Here is a 16932-nt window from a genome sequence, read left to right on the forward strand (position 1 = left end):
CTACCTATCTGAAGGCATGCTCTGTCTGATTTTCAGGGCACAGAGAGCTTCATTCCCGACAGCCAGTCTGAACTAATTTCGGGCAATGTTGAAAGTGAGCAGCTGCACTGGTCATGATTAAATGTTTGTAGAGGTAAATAGCAAGTGCCAGTTTTTCAGCTGGCAGAGGCCCTTCAGGGTCATCAACTTGCCATAGATTTGGAGCTTCTTATGTCCATTTTTCCATCAGTGTGGGGAACGTTCATTGCCATAGATGTGACGAAGATTTTTGTTGACAGGCTGCACAGTGTGCTGTTACTAGATCTGGCCATAAAACAATATCCAAAATTCTCTGGACTACATGTCTTTATTAATATCTTGTAGTCCAGGGAAGTATTACATCTTGTTTCTTCTTCCCGTGTCTAGAGTTACACTGTGACTCTCATTGATCTCATATGGAACTACATATCACCCAAAGAGCAGTAAATGATTTATTATAACTGGGGTCAAAGCAGGAGTAAGAACCAACTTATGTTTGATATCTAGTTTTATTGTGGTCCAAACAGGGTCAGTACTTGTGTTATTCTGGGTAAAGGAAGGGAGCCTTTTGGCCTCAGTCAGAAGTAGTTGGCAAAGAGACAACCTGAATATTAATAGACAGGGTAGGTCTTAGTCCTTCTTACAAAACTACGCATGTATCCTAATATAGACTTAACACTTTCTGAAGATTTGTACCCAGAAACTCAGTTCTCTAGGCTTATCCAAGTAGTTTATAACCTTTAATTTGGCTATTGGTCACTACACAAGTGTTTTCTCTCTTTATTATCATATAATTTAAAGCAATTTCATTGTCTAAACTTATAACAGTTACAAGAAACCTTTAAACATAAGGTTGTAGTCACCAGGTGCTTGGAGCCTTTGTTTTGAGAATGGCTGTTGGCATCTCAAACTGACACATATTAGAGATTTCAATTTCTTTACAATACAAGGACTTTTCTGAAATCACACCCTACTGTCACCTAGTTATTTCCTTGGGTGTCTGAATCACGGCTACTCTATTTTCACTCTTGATTATAATTTTCCCCTTCATAGCCAAAACAAGTGTCACTGTCAATGATGTTAGGGTTTCTCTAGGTATGAGAAAATGCAAGAATCAGGGCTCATAAAGTCTTATCCTGAAAGTGTCTATGTACCTGAAGCCCTGCTCTATCAGATTTCCAGAGTACAGAGTGCCTCATTCTTGATGTCTAACCTGAATGCCTATCAGAATGTGTGGATAGTGTGCAGTTGCAGTGGCCATGATTTAATCTTTGTAGAGGTACATGGCAAGTGCTAATTTTCAGTTGGTGGGTGCCCTTCAGGGTCAGAACTTTGGCCATGGTTTCAGGGCTTTTCATGACCCTAATTTCCTTGGTGCTGGGAATGCTCATTCTCAGGTGTGGTGAAGATTTTTGTTGACAGGCCACTCAATGTGCTGTTACTGGACCTGGTCATAAAACACTATCCAAAATTCTCTGGACTATCTGTCTTTATTAAATTCTTGTACTTCAGGGAAGTATTCCATTTTTGCTTCTTCCCATATCTAGAGTTGCACCATTATCATCACTGATCTCATACAGAACTACATATCATGCAAAGATCAGTATGAGAATTATTGTAACTAGATGCTAAAGCAGGAGCAAGAACCAAGTTTGTTGGATAACAATTTTGATGTGACAATATAGGGTCAGTTGCTGAGTTATCCTGTTCAGTGGAATGAGTCCATCTTGACTCAGTTATTAATAGAAGTAGTTACTGTAGTGACAACCTGAATACAAATAGACAAGGGAGATCACCTTTGTTAGAAAAATAAGCATGTATCCTAATGTAGACTTGATACTCTTGGGTGACCTGTACCCCAATACTCAACTGTCTCGGCTTATCCATGTAGGCTTTACTCATTAACATGGCCATTGGTTGTTATACAAGGGTTTTCTCTCTTTATTAACGTATGGTTTTAGCAATTTCATTGTCTAAACATATAAGAGTTATAAGAAAAGTGAAAGTGAAAGTCACTCAGATGTGTCCGAGTCTTTGTGACTCCATGGATATATAGTCCATGGAATTCTCCAGGCCAGAATACTGGAGTGGGTAGCCCTTCCCTTCTCCAGGGAATCTTCCCAACCCATGGATCAAACCCAGGTCTCCCCCATTGCAGGCAGCTTCTTTACCAGTTGAGCGACAAGGAAAGCCCAAGAATACTGGAGTGGGTAGTCTATCCCTGCTCCAGCAGATCTTCCCAACCCAGAAATCGAACTGGTGTCTCCTGCATTGCAGGCGGATTCTTTACCAACTGAGTGGAGTTATAAGAGGAGACCTTTAAAAATAAGGTTCTTGTCACCAGGTGCTAGGAGCCATTGTTTTGAGAATGGCCTTTGGTATCCCACATCTGACAGAGGTCAGACAACTGAAGTTCTTAACAATACAAGGACTTGTCAGAGATCACACCTCTATTGGATATCTGAACCACAGCTACTCTATTTTGACTTTTTAAAAAAATTTATTTTGTCTTTGATGTTCTTCATTCCTGCATGGGTTTTTCTCTAGTTGCACTGAGTGGGGGCCACTTTCTAGCTCTAGGACACAGGCTCTTCATTGTGGTGGCTTCTCTTGTTGCAGAGCACAGGCTGTAGGGTGTTCAGGCCTCAGTATTTTTGGTTTTTAGGTTCAGTAGTTGAAGCTCCAAGCCCTAGAGCACAAGTTCAACAGTTGTGCTGAATGGGCTTATTTGGCTTATTTTGCCGTACGCTTCTGTATGAGATCTTCCTGACCCAGGGATCAAACCTGTGTCTCCAGCATCTCTGTCATGGCGGAGGGATTCTTTACCACTGAGCCACTAGGGAAGCCATAGGGGGTTAATCTTTGTGGAAGTAGAATGAGCTTTATCTACATGTGTGATAAACTTCATTGGTCATTTTGAAATAATACCTATTTACCTTACCAAAATAGAGAATTTTAACAACAAATATAAATCACTTAAAGGCAAAGAAATTTGCATAGTCTGTTATTAAAAGCAGCCTTCCAAAAAAAAAACTGTGTTCTCTTAACAAAGAGAACTAAATTTCCATCTGGTTTCAATAAACTTGGCCTGAAGGTTTATATAACTGTAATTGATCTTGTGGCTTCCCAAGTAGCACAGTGGTAAATAATCTGCATGGCAATGCAAGAGATGCAGCAGACTTAGGTTAGATCCCTGTGTTAGGAAGATCCCCTGGAGGAGGAAATGTCAACCCACTCCAGTATTCTTGCCTGGAAATTCAATGGACAGAGAAGCCTGGCAGTCTAAGGTCCATGGGGTTGCAGAGAGTCGGACACAACTAAGCATACACGCACACAGTTGGTTATATAGGCTCTTTGCTTGCGGAAACTTTAATAAGGAGTCTCAAATTGAACTTTTAAAAGACCTCTTAGGTCTGGGAAAACCACACCAAGGGCTTTTAATAGATTTTGCTTTCCAGATCTAGGTTAATTCCTCCCTTTTTAAGGTCCCCAAAGTACCTTGAAATTTTATGTACTTGTAAGTGAGATAACCTTCCTAATTTACCTGATAAGCTGTTGGGAACCTAAGCATTCCCCATCTCTAGAAAGAGCAGAGAGGAAAAGAGAAATGTTTCAATTTTGCTTACAAATATATAATTTGCCAAATTACTATATAGTTACTTTGAGGGGAAGGTTTCCATTACACTCGGAAAACACAAATTTAAATCAGTAATTTTTCAGATGTTGGTGTTTTTCAGTCATAGTCACTCTTTGTGATCCCATGGACTGCAGCACACCAGGCTTCCCTCTCCCTCACCATTTCCCAGAGTTTGCCCAAGTTCAAGTCCATTGAATTGGTGATGCCAATCTATCATCTCCTCCTCTGTCATCCGCTTCTCCTCCTGCCTTCAATCTTTCCCAGCATCAGGGTCTTTTCAAATGAGTCAGTTCTTCGCATCAGGTGGCCAAAGTATTGGAGTTTCAGCTTCAACATCAGTCCTTTCCAATGAATATTCAGGACTGATTTCCTTTAGGATGAACTGGTTGGATCTCCTTGCTGTCCAAGGGACTCTCAAGAGTCTTCTCCAACACCACAGTTCAAAAGCATCAATTCTTCAGTGCTCAGCTTTCTTTATAGTCCAACTCTCACATCCATACATGACCACTGGAAAGATCATATAGCCTTAACTATATGGACCTTTGTCAGCAAAGTGATGTCTTTGCTTTTTTAACACACTGTCTAGTTTTGTCATAGCTTTCCTGCCAAAAAGTGATCATCTTCTAATTTCATGACTGCAGTCACCATCTGCTGTGATCTTAGAGCCCAAGAAGAGGAAATATGTCATTGCTTCCACCTTTTCCCCTTCTATTTGCCATGAAGTGATGGGACTGGATGCTGTGATTTTAGTTTTCTTTATATTGAGTTTTAAATCAGCTTTTTCACTCTCCTCCTTTACCCTCATTAAGAGGTTCTTCAGTTTCTCTTTGCTTTCTGCCATTAGAGTGGTATCATCTGCATATCTGAGGTTGTTGATATTTTTCCCAGAAATCTTGCTCTTCCAGCCCAGCATTTTGCATTATGAGCTCTGCATTTAAAATAAACAGGGTGACAATAAAGAGCCTTGTACTCCTTTCTCAATCCTGAACCAGTCAGTTGTTCCATACTGTGTTCTAACTGTTGCTTCTTGACCTGCCTATGGGTTTCTCAGGAGACAGGTAAGATGGTCTGTTATTCCCATCTCTTTAAGAGTTTTCTACAGTTTGTTATGATCCACACAGTCAAAGGCTTTAGTGTAATCAATGAAACAGAGGTAGATGTTTTTCTGGAGTTCCCTTGCTTTCTCTGTGACTCAGCAAATGTTGGCAATTCTGGTTCCTCTGGCCTTCTCTAAACACAGCTTGAGCATCTGGAAGTTCTTGGTTCAAGTAATGCTGAAGCCTATCATGAAGGATTTTGTGTATAACCTTACTAGCATGGGAGATGAGTGCAATTGTCTGGTGGTTTGAATGTTCTTTAGTACTGCCCTTCTTGGGAATTGGAATGAAGATTGACCTTTTCCAGTCTTGTGGCCACTGCTTGGTTTTCCAAATTTGCTGATATATTGAGTGCAGCACTTCAATAGCATCATTTTTTAGGATTTTAAATAGCTCTGCTGGAATTCCGTCACTCTACTAACTTTATTGGCAGCTGTGCTTCCTAAGGCCCACTTGACTTCATACTCCAGAATGTTTGGTTCTAGGTGAGTGACCGCACCATCATGGTTATCTGGGTCATTAAGATCTTTTTTTGTACAGTTCTTCTGTATTCTTGCAGAAACCATAAAATGATAACCTTATTTATCAGTTCATTTAATCCTTTTGTTTATATCTTATGAAATCATCAGGTTTTCTACTAGAATTCTCTGATATCTTACCCAGTTCAGCATTACAATATGAAGGTCAGATACTTGTATTTATCTAAAAGCCCTTCTTTATATCTTCTTGAAGAGGAAGCATTTTTCAAAGGCATTAGAGTGAACCATGAGTGTTCTATAATGAAAAAAAGTTTAAGGCATGTTTAAAATCTGATTACAATGCAATTGACAAAGTAACTTGGTTATTGCTGTGACATAAAATAATACACTTGCAGATAATAACTAGAATTATGATCAACATTTTAGCAGGACATACCAGAATGTTAGGAGTTCCATATAATTTTTAGAGAATTTATTTTAGTAATAATATTTACCATATGACATAACCCAAGAAGATTTATTACTCATTTGATACTTCCCATGTAATTTACACAGTTTATTGTGATTCACACAAAGGCTTTAGTGTAGTCAATGAAGCAGAAGTAGATGTGTTTTTTGGACTTGCCTTGCTTTTTCTATGAACCAACAAATGTTGGCAATTTGATCTTTGGTTCCTCTGCTGTTTCTAAATCCAGCTTGTACATCTGGAAGTTCTTGGTTCATGTACTGCTGAAGCCTAACTTAAAGGATTTTGAGCATAATCTTGCTAGCATGTGAGTTGAGTGCAATTGTATGGTAGTCTCTAATATTCTTTGGCATTTAATTTCTTTGTGATTAGATTGAAAACTGACCTTTTCCAGTCCTGTTGTTATTGATGAGTTTTCCAAATTTCCTGGCATATTGAGTGCAGCACTTTCACCGCATCACCTTTTAGGATTTGAAATAGCTCAACTGGAATTCCATCACCTTCCCTAGTTTTGTTTGTGTTAATGCTCCCTGAGGCCCACTTAACTTCATATTGCAGGATACCTAACTCTAGGCGAGTGGTCATACCATTGTGGTTATCTGGGTCATTAAGACCATTTTATAGTTCTTCTGTGTATTCTTTCCATCTTTTCTGCTTCTGTTAGGCCTTTGCCATTTCTGTCCTTTATTGTGGCCATCTTTGCATGAAATATTCCCTTGGTATCTCCAATTTTCTTGAATAGATCTCTAGTCTTTCCCATTTTATCATTTTCTCTGTTTCTTTGCTTTGTTTTCCTTGCTGTTCTCTGGAACTCTGCATTCAGTTGGGTATATCTTTCCCTTTCTCTTTTGCCTTTCTCTTCTCTTCTTTTCTCAGCTATTTGTAAGGCCTCCTCAGACAACAACTTTGCCTTCTTGTATTTCTTTTTCTTGGGGATGCTTTTGGTCACCACCCCCTGTAAAATGTTATAAAACTCTGTCCATAGTTCTTCAGACACTCTGTCTACCAGATCTAATCCCTTGAATCTATTTGTCACCTCCATGTGTAAACATAAGGGTTTTGATTTAGGTTATACCTGAAAGACCTATTGGTTTTCCCTACTGTCTTCAATTTAAATCTGAATTTTACAATAAGGAGTTGATGATCTGAGCTATAGTCAGCTCCAGGTCTTGTTTTTGCTGACTGTATAGAGCATCTCCATCTTTGGCTGCAAAGAATATAATCAATCTGATTTTAATATTGACCATCTGGTGATGTACATGTGTCAAGTTGCCTCTTGCATTGTTGGAAGAGGGTGTTTGCTATGACCAGTGACTGCGAAGGTAGGGAAGCCTGGTGTGCTGCAGTTGATGGGGTCTCAAAGAGTCAGACATGACTTAGTGACTGAAGAACAATAACAACATGTAATTTAACCTGCCAATCTATTGAATTTAATACTTCCCTTTGTGATATTTCAGGGACCCTCTGAAGCATCCCAAAGTTAGCTAAATGTCAAAGAAGCTTCATTATGATTTGACTTGAGAAGTTTTATCATAAAAATAACTAAAAGGGTTTAGAACACTCAGTCAGATAGGATCACAGGTCACTATGAGACAGTTATCCACTGAGGTAAAGGTAACAATATAAGATTTAAAAGGCAAATACAGAGCAGATCACTTAAAAGCTAAAGAACTTAAAATCTGTTATCAAAGGCAGTTCAGTATTTTAAAAAATCTTGTCCTCTTAATGGAGATAAAAGCCCAAATTCAAGTTTTGTACCACCTTATTTTTCAAAATTTATTTTCTCAATTAAACTTATTCTAAACTTGCCTATCCTGGCCATGCACAAAACTCTTACAGTCCTTTTCTACAAACATTTTTATCACTTTCTGTACCATCACTTTATTTTACCATCTGAAAAATCACCCCACAAAAAACAGCCAACTGGAAGTCATTTACTACCTTTTCCCTTAATAATAGATCCCATTTCTCATGCTTTCTTCACTGAAAAGACACATCCTACTTTCCTTAAGCAATCATGAGCTGCCCTTTATTAGCACTCTATATAATAAATTAGTAAACATAAATCCAAATAAAAATTTTTTTAAAAAATGTACTTCTTACAGAAAATAGTGTAGCACCAACCACATTTATTAATGTGTTTTTGTTTCTTTGTAAAAGGAAGCCAGTGTCCAGTAATTAATGTTTCAGTATCTTATTTTATTTAGCAATGGTCTCATTTTGCAATAAACTTCCTTCATGTAACTTTATTTAGCACAGCTCTAAATTTTAAGTTGTCAAATACTTGAAGAGATTATTCTTAAGTAGATGTCCCTAGACATTTCTAAAACTTATTCCCGAAAAGTTCACATAAAGCTCTTATTTGTATTTTTTTTCCTTAAAATTTCTTCATATCAAGTTACTTTCCCTTGCTGACAAATTTGTAACAGATGAAACAAGATTTTATTTAGCATATATTAAACCTTGGCATAATAAGATGTGTTATAATTAAGGTTGGTGATTCTAAAGTATGTCTATACTAATTAGATTAACAAACTTACACAGTCATACCAGGCATTAATTTAATATTCAGTATTTCTCAGATCACATGAACCTGAAATTTATTTAGGTTAGTTTCTCTTGTATTTAGAATTTGTTGATTTGTAAGCACTTACATTTCTTTAAGCCAGTTAAACAGAGCTCCTTTACAAATTAACTGCTTGAACCTGCTCCTTTGTGTCTCAAGGAAGCCTGGGAGATTTCAACTTTTCTACAAACAGGAGGCAGGGGACACAAATGGGCCTTTACATTATACTAGGTGGTGTCAGCACTGAGTGCAGGAGGAACAGGGTTATACTTGGTTTCAACTTCAGATTCAAAAGTGTCCAAATTTTCTGCCATTTTCATTGTGTGTGAACATAGCAACTAAATAAGTACTTAAGAATTTTGGCTATTTTGTTATGTGGTTGGAAATGAATAGAACTATAGTGTGTGTGTGTGTGTGTGTGTGTGTGTATCTGTGTGTGATGGTGGGTGGATTGTGTACAGAAACACACATGAAACTGTGTAACAGAAAAAATAAGTCATAAAGTATGGAGTGGCAAAGACATGAAAGCTTACCAAGTATGTCACATTTTTATAGGGTTTTAGAGTTTGGAATGCACTTTACAATTTTTTTTAACAGATGAACTAATGCCCAAAGAGTTGTTTTTTTTTTCCCCCCCACATGTTCTATGTCACATATGGTAGTTAAGTGAAAAGAATCAAACCCAGAATCTGGAAGGCTGAGCTTTTTGTCTCACCAAGGTGCTCTCCAGAAGCTTTTTCCTACCTCAAAATGTTGCAGAGCAGCGTTGCAAAATGTTGCATAAGCTGCAAAGTTCTTGCCTCCCCCTGTCCACTAGCTTTAAGTCATTGTATGAGACTGAGGTAAACAAAGGCAGGCTGGACTTGGAAAGACAGGAACCATTTCTCCTTAGCTCATTCATTTCAGAAGTCCATGCCATGTTAGTTTTCTTGTCCCTCCATTCACTTGCAAACCACAAGCTTCATGTGTTCAAATAAATACAATTTTGATGATGAATTTTCATATTTCCCACTCTGAACCTAAAAAGTGTCATTCACCTTGGTTGACTTTAAATCAGTATGGTCAAGTCATTATTATGGGCTGATCAACTCCTACTTAAAAGACAGAAGGTGCTCAATCAAAGGCAGCTGTTCTTGATGCTGTGCTTGCTGTCAACATTGTTACTACCAGGAGAATATGCACATAAGTCTTTGTGTTTTCAGCATATTCATGAATGATTCTAATAATTGTTGAAATTATCTGTCACCTTTACCACAATTACTGTCCTATCTATCTTCTCTTTAAGCCTTCTGGGACTTCTATTTTCTACATCAAAACTCAACTATCCCATCCTTGGGTTCCCACAACTTGACTTGGCTCTAAATTTCTCTTTTAATTAATACTCTATCTGACTCTATTATTACTCTCATCCTTCAGTTAATACAAAGGATAAAATTAAAAATAAATGTATGCTATATATGTGTGTGTGTGTGTGTGTGTGTGTGTGTATTTGTATTGAAGTATAAAGGGCTTCTTTTTCTCTTTTTGCTAAGAAAAATTGCTTAAGGAAATTTTTGGCTGGAAATAGTGTGGAAATAGCAAGTGCTATTTTTATCCTAATTTAAAATTTGATTTCAACTCCAGCTCCATCTGGAAACCTGAGTCATTTTGAGACTAAGAAGGAATAAAATAAAGAATTTGAAATTGAAGACAAAGCAAAAAGTTGTGCCTGTTTGAAAAAGATAAGACGATTCAGTAAGAGCTTTTTCTTCAAAAGATATATTAGTAGATATCATATTCAGAGATGAAGCACATAAGAATCCTTAATGTTGTAAATTGTTTCTCACTGTAAAATCCTTCCACTACTAAAGCCAAGTTCAGGTACTTATTGATGCATCAAGACAGAATGAAAAAAAAAGGTTTTAGAATTAGATTTGTATTTATATTTTAGTAGTTTTGTGACTGTTTTGGTTTTGCTTGGTTTTGTTCTTTATAATTTTCTTTTTTTATGGTTTATATTAGAAATCAACACTCGAGCAGCTGGTTCATGACATAATCTAGGAATTCATGAGATGAGGGACCAGGAGAGGATGTAAGAGGCTGTGTACGTGTTGGGTGGAGAACATCCCTACTTTCAGCCAAAGAGATTTCCCTGAGGCTTGCTGGGTGATGAAAGACCTAAATAACTTAAGCCTTATCTTTCCAAATGCTTATAGCTAACTCTTCGGGGATGTTTACTCTTTATTTAACAAATGGAAACTGCTTGCTACCTCAGCTGGCACAATTTCATCAAGCAGCATTCCACAGCATTGTCTATGATTCAGGTTTTTTTCCATTGGTTTATCAGCCTGAGCTTTCCTCTTTATAGTGGGACATCCTACTGTATTCAGTCAGGGCTGGAGTCATCAAACCAGATAGACGAGTTTCTTGGCCTGAGCAACTCCAGATACCTTGGAAATTCTCACTTAGGAGATTGGGGAAGTTACATAAAGTCATTCCCTGACAAAGCAGTAAGTGAAACTTGTTTTGAAATTGAAACATGTTTTCCACAGAGACTCAAATGTTAGAAAACCAGCAATTATCAGACAATGAATTTTTTAAGATCAGAGGTCTTATCATATTCTTTCTGATTTCTCCATTGCCAAGTAAAGTGCCTGAAATGCTGTCAAACTACACAGACACACATGCACACAAAATATATATTTATACATTGTGCTATATAGCATACATAATATATATGTATACATCATGCTATATATAAATATAGCAAATTATCAGTATATAACATATTAGTAAATTAATACAAATTTACTTAGCTTAGGGGAATGGGATATTATGAGGTTTTTTTTCATCTGGTAATGTGTCTTTAGATGTATCAGCCTAGTCATTGCCTCCTTTATAAACTTGCCCTTAACCTGAGTGAGGTCAGGTGTTTGGTTCTTATCCTCCTACATACTTCTCCCCATGTTGCTTTGTATATTGTCTCTTTCTCTAGCTACCTGTGAAAACTAAACCAAACCAAAAAGCAGCAAGAAATTTGAAGATAAGGACTGGCCCTTTTCTATCAGTACTTAAGTTCTTAACATACTTGGTACATAGAAGGCAGTCAATAATGTTTTCTAAATGAGTGAGGAGGATAAATCCTTTTGCTGTATTTTGGATTCATTTCATATATAAAAGTCAAACCCTGCCTTTACTCATGTAGGTTCTCAGTGCCAAAACCAACAAACCGAGCCTTGAGCCAGAGAATCTAAATTGGATGGTGTAAGACCAGTATTAAGAGTGGGAAACCGGAAGAGGAAGTGTCTCACTGATTTCTGTATGAACACGTTACAGTTAGGTGTTGAGTGCAGTGAATGTGCTGATTGTTCTTCGCTGGTGGAGTGTGTATGTGGTAGCTTGTCAAATGAAGAAAATAAGTTGAATTGTTAAGGGGAAAATACCTCCCTACTCCCTCCTCTGCCAGAGCTGTCCAAGAAATCCAGGAGATTTGGTGATGCTTAGTCTCAGGAATATTAAGACCCTGATTAAGAATATTATTTCAATTAGTTTGATAGGTGAAATATAGTTCTCTGGTGATTCATTTGATACTGGGCAAGGTAGGCTTTAATACCAAATCCCTTTCATTATGGCTTCTGGGGTGGTGTTTAATGGTTTTAAATAGGAAGTATCATGCCATACCGCATAATGGAAAATTTATTTTGGTCTGGTTTCCAAGCAGAAAGTAATCCTTCCCATCAAAATGTGCTTAAGATGCTTCTCTCATGGCCAGAACACTGACACAATACTGGTTAGGCTAGAGAGAACTGCCCCCCGCCCCTCACACACACACACACACACACACACACACACACACGAGACAACAACAAACCACTCACCTAAAGGACTCAGGCTAGACAGGGACCTACTATCTGACACAGCCTTTCTCAAAGAATAGCGCTTAGGCAGGAAACCAGCACGGGAAGGCTTCCATGGAAACTGGTCAGTAGACTTGTTGCTTAAAGGCTGTACTTGAGTCAGTAAAACATAGACAAACAATGAAGAATTTGGTAAGGACTCCAAAAAAATGGACATGTAAAAGCAGCACAGAACAAGACAGTATGGGGTATAGAAGAGGGTCCCCAAGTCATGGAAGAAAAACATCGTTTTAATTCAAATTGTTTCCTAGGCCACACTGGTTAGAGTTGTTATTAGTTCCTTAGAGAGTATGATCTGGAGATTGATATGTATCTTGTAGAATTTATTGTACATATAATATGTAAATATGTATGTATATGTAAACATGTATTTCTATATGTACATATGTGTTTATTTATGTGTAGTGTTGTTGTTGTTGAGTTGCTCAGTTGTGTCCTACTCTTTGTGACCCCATGGATTGCAGCATGCCCGGCTCCCATGTCTTTCACCATCTCCCGAAGTTTGCTCAGATTGATGTCCACTGAGTCGATGATACCATCCAACCATCTCATTCTCTGCCACTCCTTTCTTCTTTTGCCTTCAATCTTTCCCAGCATCAAGGTCTTCTGTACAGAATTCTTTACAGAGTAGACATTTACCAGTCTTAACAGAGACTTGTTGCCTTCATAAAATTTCAAATTTAAAACCATATTTATGTATCATGTCTGTTTATTTTCTATCATATATCATCTATGTGGAGAAGGAAATGGCAACTCACTCCAGTATTCTTGCCTGGGAAATCCCATGGACAGAAGAGCCTGGTGGACAACAGTTCATGGGATTGCAAAAGAATAGGACACAATTTAGCAACTAAATAACAAGTCAGTCATCTATTTATGTAATATCTTCAAGTCAACTGAGCCTTATTTGTCACAACAGTGAATACTCTGAAATCCACAGTAGACAAAATCAGTTGTGCAGTTGTGAATTCTGGCACATGGAATATTTCTGACTAAATATGCTACACCATACATTACCACAAGCATAAAGCCATGGTAAATAGAGTATTGGCTTCCCTAGTGGCTCAAATGGTAAAAAATTCACCTGCAATGCGGGAGACCTGGGTTCAATCCCTGGTTGGGAAGATCCCCTGGAGGAGGACATGGCAACCCACCCCAGTATTCTTGCCTGGAGAATCCCCATAGACAGAGGAGGCTGGGCTCCAGTCCAGGGGGTAGGTGGGCTCCAGTCCACTGAAGGTGGGCTACAGTCCATGGGGTTGCAAAGAATCAGACATGAATGAGCAGCTAAGCATGGCTTGGTGTATAGAGGGCATGTGGTAGGGAGTGCAGACCTCAGCAATACAGGATTTTGGAGAAATCTGATGTCTATATGATACTCTCTCACAGATTTCAATATGCATCCCACTCAGTTTACACAGCAACTACTGGACAAATTTCAGCATCAAGAGTGGAAAAAAGTGTTTTGGAGTCCAACACCTGGGGATTCAATCCCTGTTCTACCAGTGTGGGCAAATGATTCATGCTCTCGAATGTCAGTTTCATTGTTTGTATATGTGGTGACGTTAACACAGGGCCGCTTGAAGTTCTAATGTAACTGTGCACAGAGAAGGCACATCCTAGATGCCCAATTCATTTTAGTGTGATTCAGCCAATGACTGAACCATAGCCAAGTTTCTATGTATCTAATTCATTCTGAATTAAAAAGAACCATGAATATAAAGTTGCTTAATCAACTGTAACTTGTATGCTGTTTCTATTCTGAAAAATATAGAAAAAATTTTTTACTTGTTTTTCTGAAATTCCTCATTTTTCAGCTCTTGAATCAGACTACCAGATCCATTCAAAAGTTTGGTCTTTTATCACTTGTTCACATTTTAAAATTTCTAACATTTATGTTATGCTTATACCTCAACTTTTACCACTCTCTTAAGAAAGAATTCCCTCCTTTCTCTGGTCAAACAATAATTTCCAACCTGTCTTCTCAACTATTTTAGCTCCTTTAGATCTTTGTTTGCTGACGCTCTGTCTTTTAGCATTTATTTGGGTTTCTGTCCCCCTATATGTACGGTTTAAATCCAGTTGGGCAGCAAATTACTTGACAGCTCTGCCTTTTTTTTTTAATACCTCTCAAAGCTCTTAGCACAGTAGTTGGCTGAGAGTAAATATTCAACATAGATCTGCTAATTGAACTTAATTAAAAAAATTCATTCCAAGTATCTGAGCCAGTGACAGGCCATAAATAAAGAAGCTTCATGTGTTCAGTGTTCATTTTCTTCTTGTAGGATCCTGAGGTGTCGATTCTGAGAGTTTGTAGCAAAAAGGTACCAATGCTGACTCATTAGAGTTTTGAAAGTCTTCCCTACTGCCACTTGTCCTAACCTGAAAGTTCTTCATTTTGGAAACTGTTTCGTGGAAAGAAGTCCTGGAATGTATTCTTTTATTTTTTCTTTTGGAAGGAACAAACTGGATTCTACTTTATTTCTGTCACTGTTTTGTTCTGTGACCTTGTGTATGTCTCTTTCTTTCTCGGGACCTCATTTTCTCCTCTGTGGAATTAGTTGACTGAACTACCCATACTGGGTAGTTCTTTCAAAGTTTAATTTCTTTATTTAAAAAACTGCATTGAAATATAGTTGATTTACAATGTTGTCTTGGTTTCAGCTATACAATAAAGTGATTCAATTACACACATATATACAGATATTTATATTCCATTGTTTTTACATTTTCTTCCATTATAGTTTATTACAAGGTATTGAGCATAGTTCCTAGTGCTTGGAATATATTCTTCTTGAGATAAGCATGTCATATTTTAAAGATATGTTCAGAAGGTTGAAATAGTCAGGACATTTGAGAGCCTAATCTTGGTTAAGGGCAGAAGGAGCTGGATTATATTTGAAACAGTTCCTCATTTAAGGAAATATTTACTGAATTGAGTAAGCAGAGGCAATTCCAACTAAAATTTGGAGAGGAATCAGGAGGAGGAACAAATCAGAGAAGCAGAAAGGAAATAGTCTGCCTTTTCAGTAGTCGATTTTAAATTCTGTGCCGATGTTTATGCCTTTCAGACATGATAAAGAGAAGAGTTGCATCAACTTCTTCTAGAGTCAGTTTATCATTCGTCTCTGAATCACAGCATCCAGGACAGAGCCACAAAACATTGCAGTATTGAAAAATTATTCCCATGTGACTCCATGACTCTTTTCTTCAGAGATATCTGGGCCAAGTTAAATTTGATAACTCAGTGGGAAATATTGCTGGAATTAGTGTGGTACTAAAAAAAAGGGTTACAAGACAGTTATCTCTAGGCCCAGGTCCCCACTCCACTGGCACCCAGTCATTAATGGTGTGATACATCTCTCAAAGTTTTTTTTCTTTTTAAATTTATTTAGTTTTTGGTTGTGCTGGGTCTTTGTTGCTAAACGCAGGCTTTCTTTAGTTGTGGTGACCAGGGTCTACTCTTTGTGGTACACAGTTTTCTCATTGCAGTGGTTTCTCTTGTTGTGGAGCTGGGCTCTGGGCACGCAGGCTTCAGTAGTTGCTGCTCCCAGGCTGTACGGTGTGGAGCACAGTAGCCACAGCACAGAGGCTTTAGCCACTCTGCAGCATGTGGAATCTTCCCAGACCAGGGATTAAACCCATGTACCCTGCACTGGCAGGTGGGTTCTTATCCACCGTATGTGTTAGTCGCTGAGTCGTGTCCTTCTCTTTGCAACTCCGTGGGCTGTAGGCTGCTAGGCTCCTCAATTCATGTGATTTTCCAAGCAAGAATACTGGAGTGGGTTGTCATTTCCTTCTCCCTTATCCACTGTACCGCCAGGGAAGTCCTCAAGTTCTCTTATCCTTAGCATCCTCTTTCAGAAATGAGGATGTTCAATAGGCTTTTCCCCTAATTCAAAACAAAACAAAACAAAACTTTGATTCTTATAAATTTTTTCTTCAAAATATTTTTTACCTACTTTTATTTGAAAGAACATCAGATGAATTACACCCTATGGTAAATATTTTAAAAATCATTCTTTTCTAGGATTTCATACTTGATTCAGTCTTGACAACATCTCTCAGAAGGGTGAAGAGAGAAACACTTATGGAACACTTCTTAGCCAAAACTTTACATCTCTTTCATTCTCAAAAAAACCTTATGAAGTGGAAATTTTCTCCATTTTACCATGAAGGAAATGAAGAATATGCTGATGGCCACTGAGCAGATAAGAGCTTCCTCTCTCAGGTCTGTCTGGTTTAAAAATGCTTGTTCTTTCTAGCACATAATTCTGACGTTATGTGTGTGTGAGGGGGGAGGTGAGGGGAGAAGGCAGGTATCCCATTTAATAGATGGAAAGACTGAGTACAGAGAACCAGGAGACTTCCTCAATTTTGCAATAAATCAGTATTTTTGATTCCAGGATGAAAGCTTCAGGTTTTTGGAATAGAGTGTAAGCTCAGACTGGAGGATAGGGTGCGAGAAAATATCTTTTTATGATAATTTGATTTCTATTTCATGCCAGCATTGAATTTTGTTTCAAAATGGTGAGGTATAAAAGAATTAAGCTTGAGGTATTGACATTTTAAAAATTAAATTCTAGGAATACACTTGGTGTTTTCTAGAGATTATCTTTGAATGAACACATTTTATGCTCTAGAAATCCATGAAACTATTTTTTCCAAACCATGCATCCCAGCCTCCCTAATCTACTGCCTCACACATATACATTTGGAGTATAATAGGGCTTAACCTTGAACTTTATTTTTTCCTTTCAAAAAGTAATTATC

The 16932-nt window shown here is 37.9% G+C and overlaps 1 protein-coding gene across 5 annotated transcripts in view; it reads left to right on the top strand.

The window, feature by feature from the left end:
- Positions 1-16932, top strand: part of TNFSF18 (TNF superfamily member 18) — a 108837-nt gene that overhangs the window by 81803 nt on the left and 10102 nt on the right. For 4 of the 5 annotated variants that reach the window (XM_043485882.1, XM_043485883.1, XM_043485879.1 and 1 more), the window contains exon 2: positions 16190-16390. The gene's annotated coding sequence lies outside the window, so the exon portion shown is untranslated. Of the gene's footprint in view, positions 1-5548; positions 5553-16189; positions 16391-16932 lie in introns of all 5 variants that reach the window. The other variant, XM_043485881.1, reaches the window with a different exon arrangement.

The sequence above is a fragment of the Cervus canadensis genome, chromosome 13 (assembly GCF_019320065.1).
Source record: "Cervus canadensis isolate Bull #8, Minnesota chromosome 13, ASM1932006v1, whole genome shotgun sequence".
NCBI classification, from domain to species: Eukaryota; Metazoa; Chordata; class Mammalia; order Artiodactyla; family Cervidae; genus Cervus; species Cervus canadensis.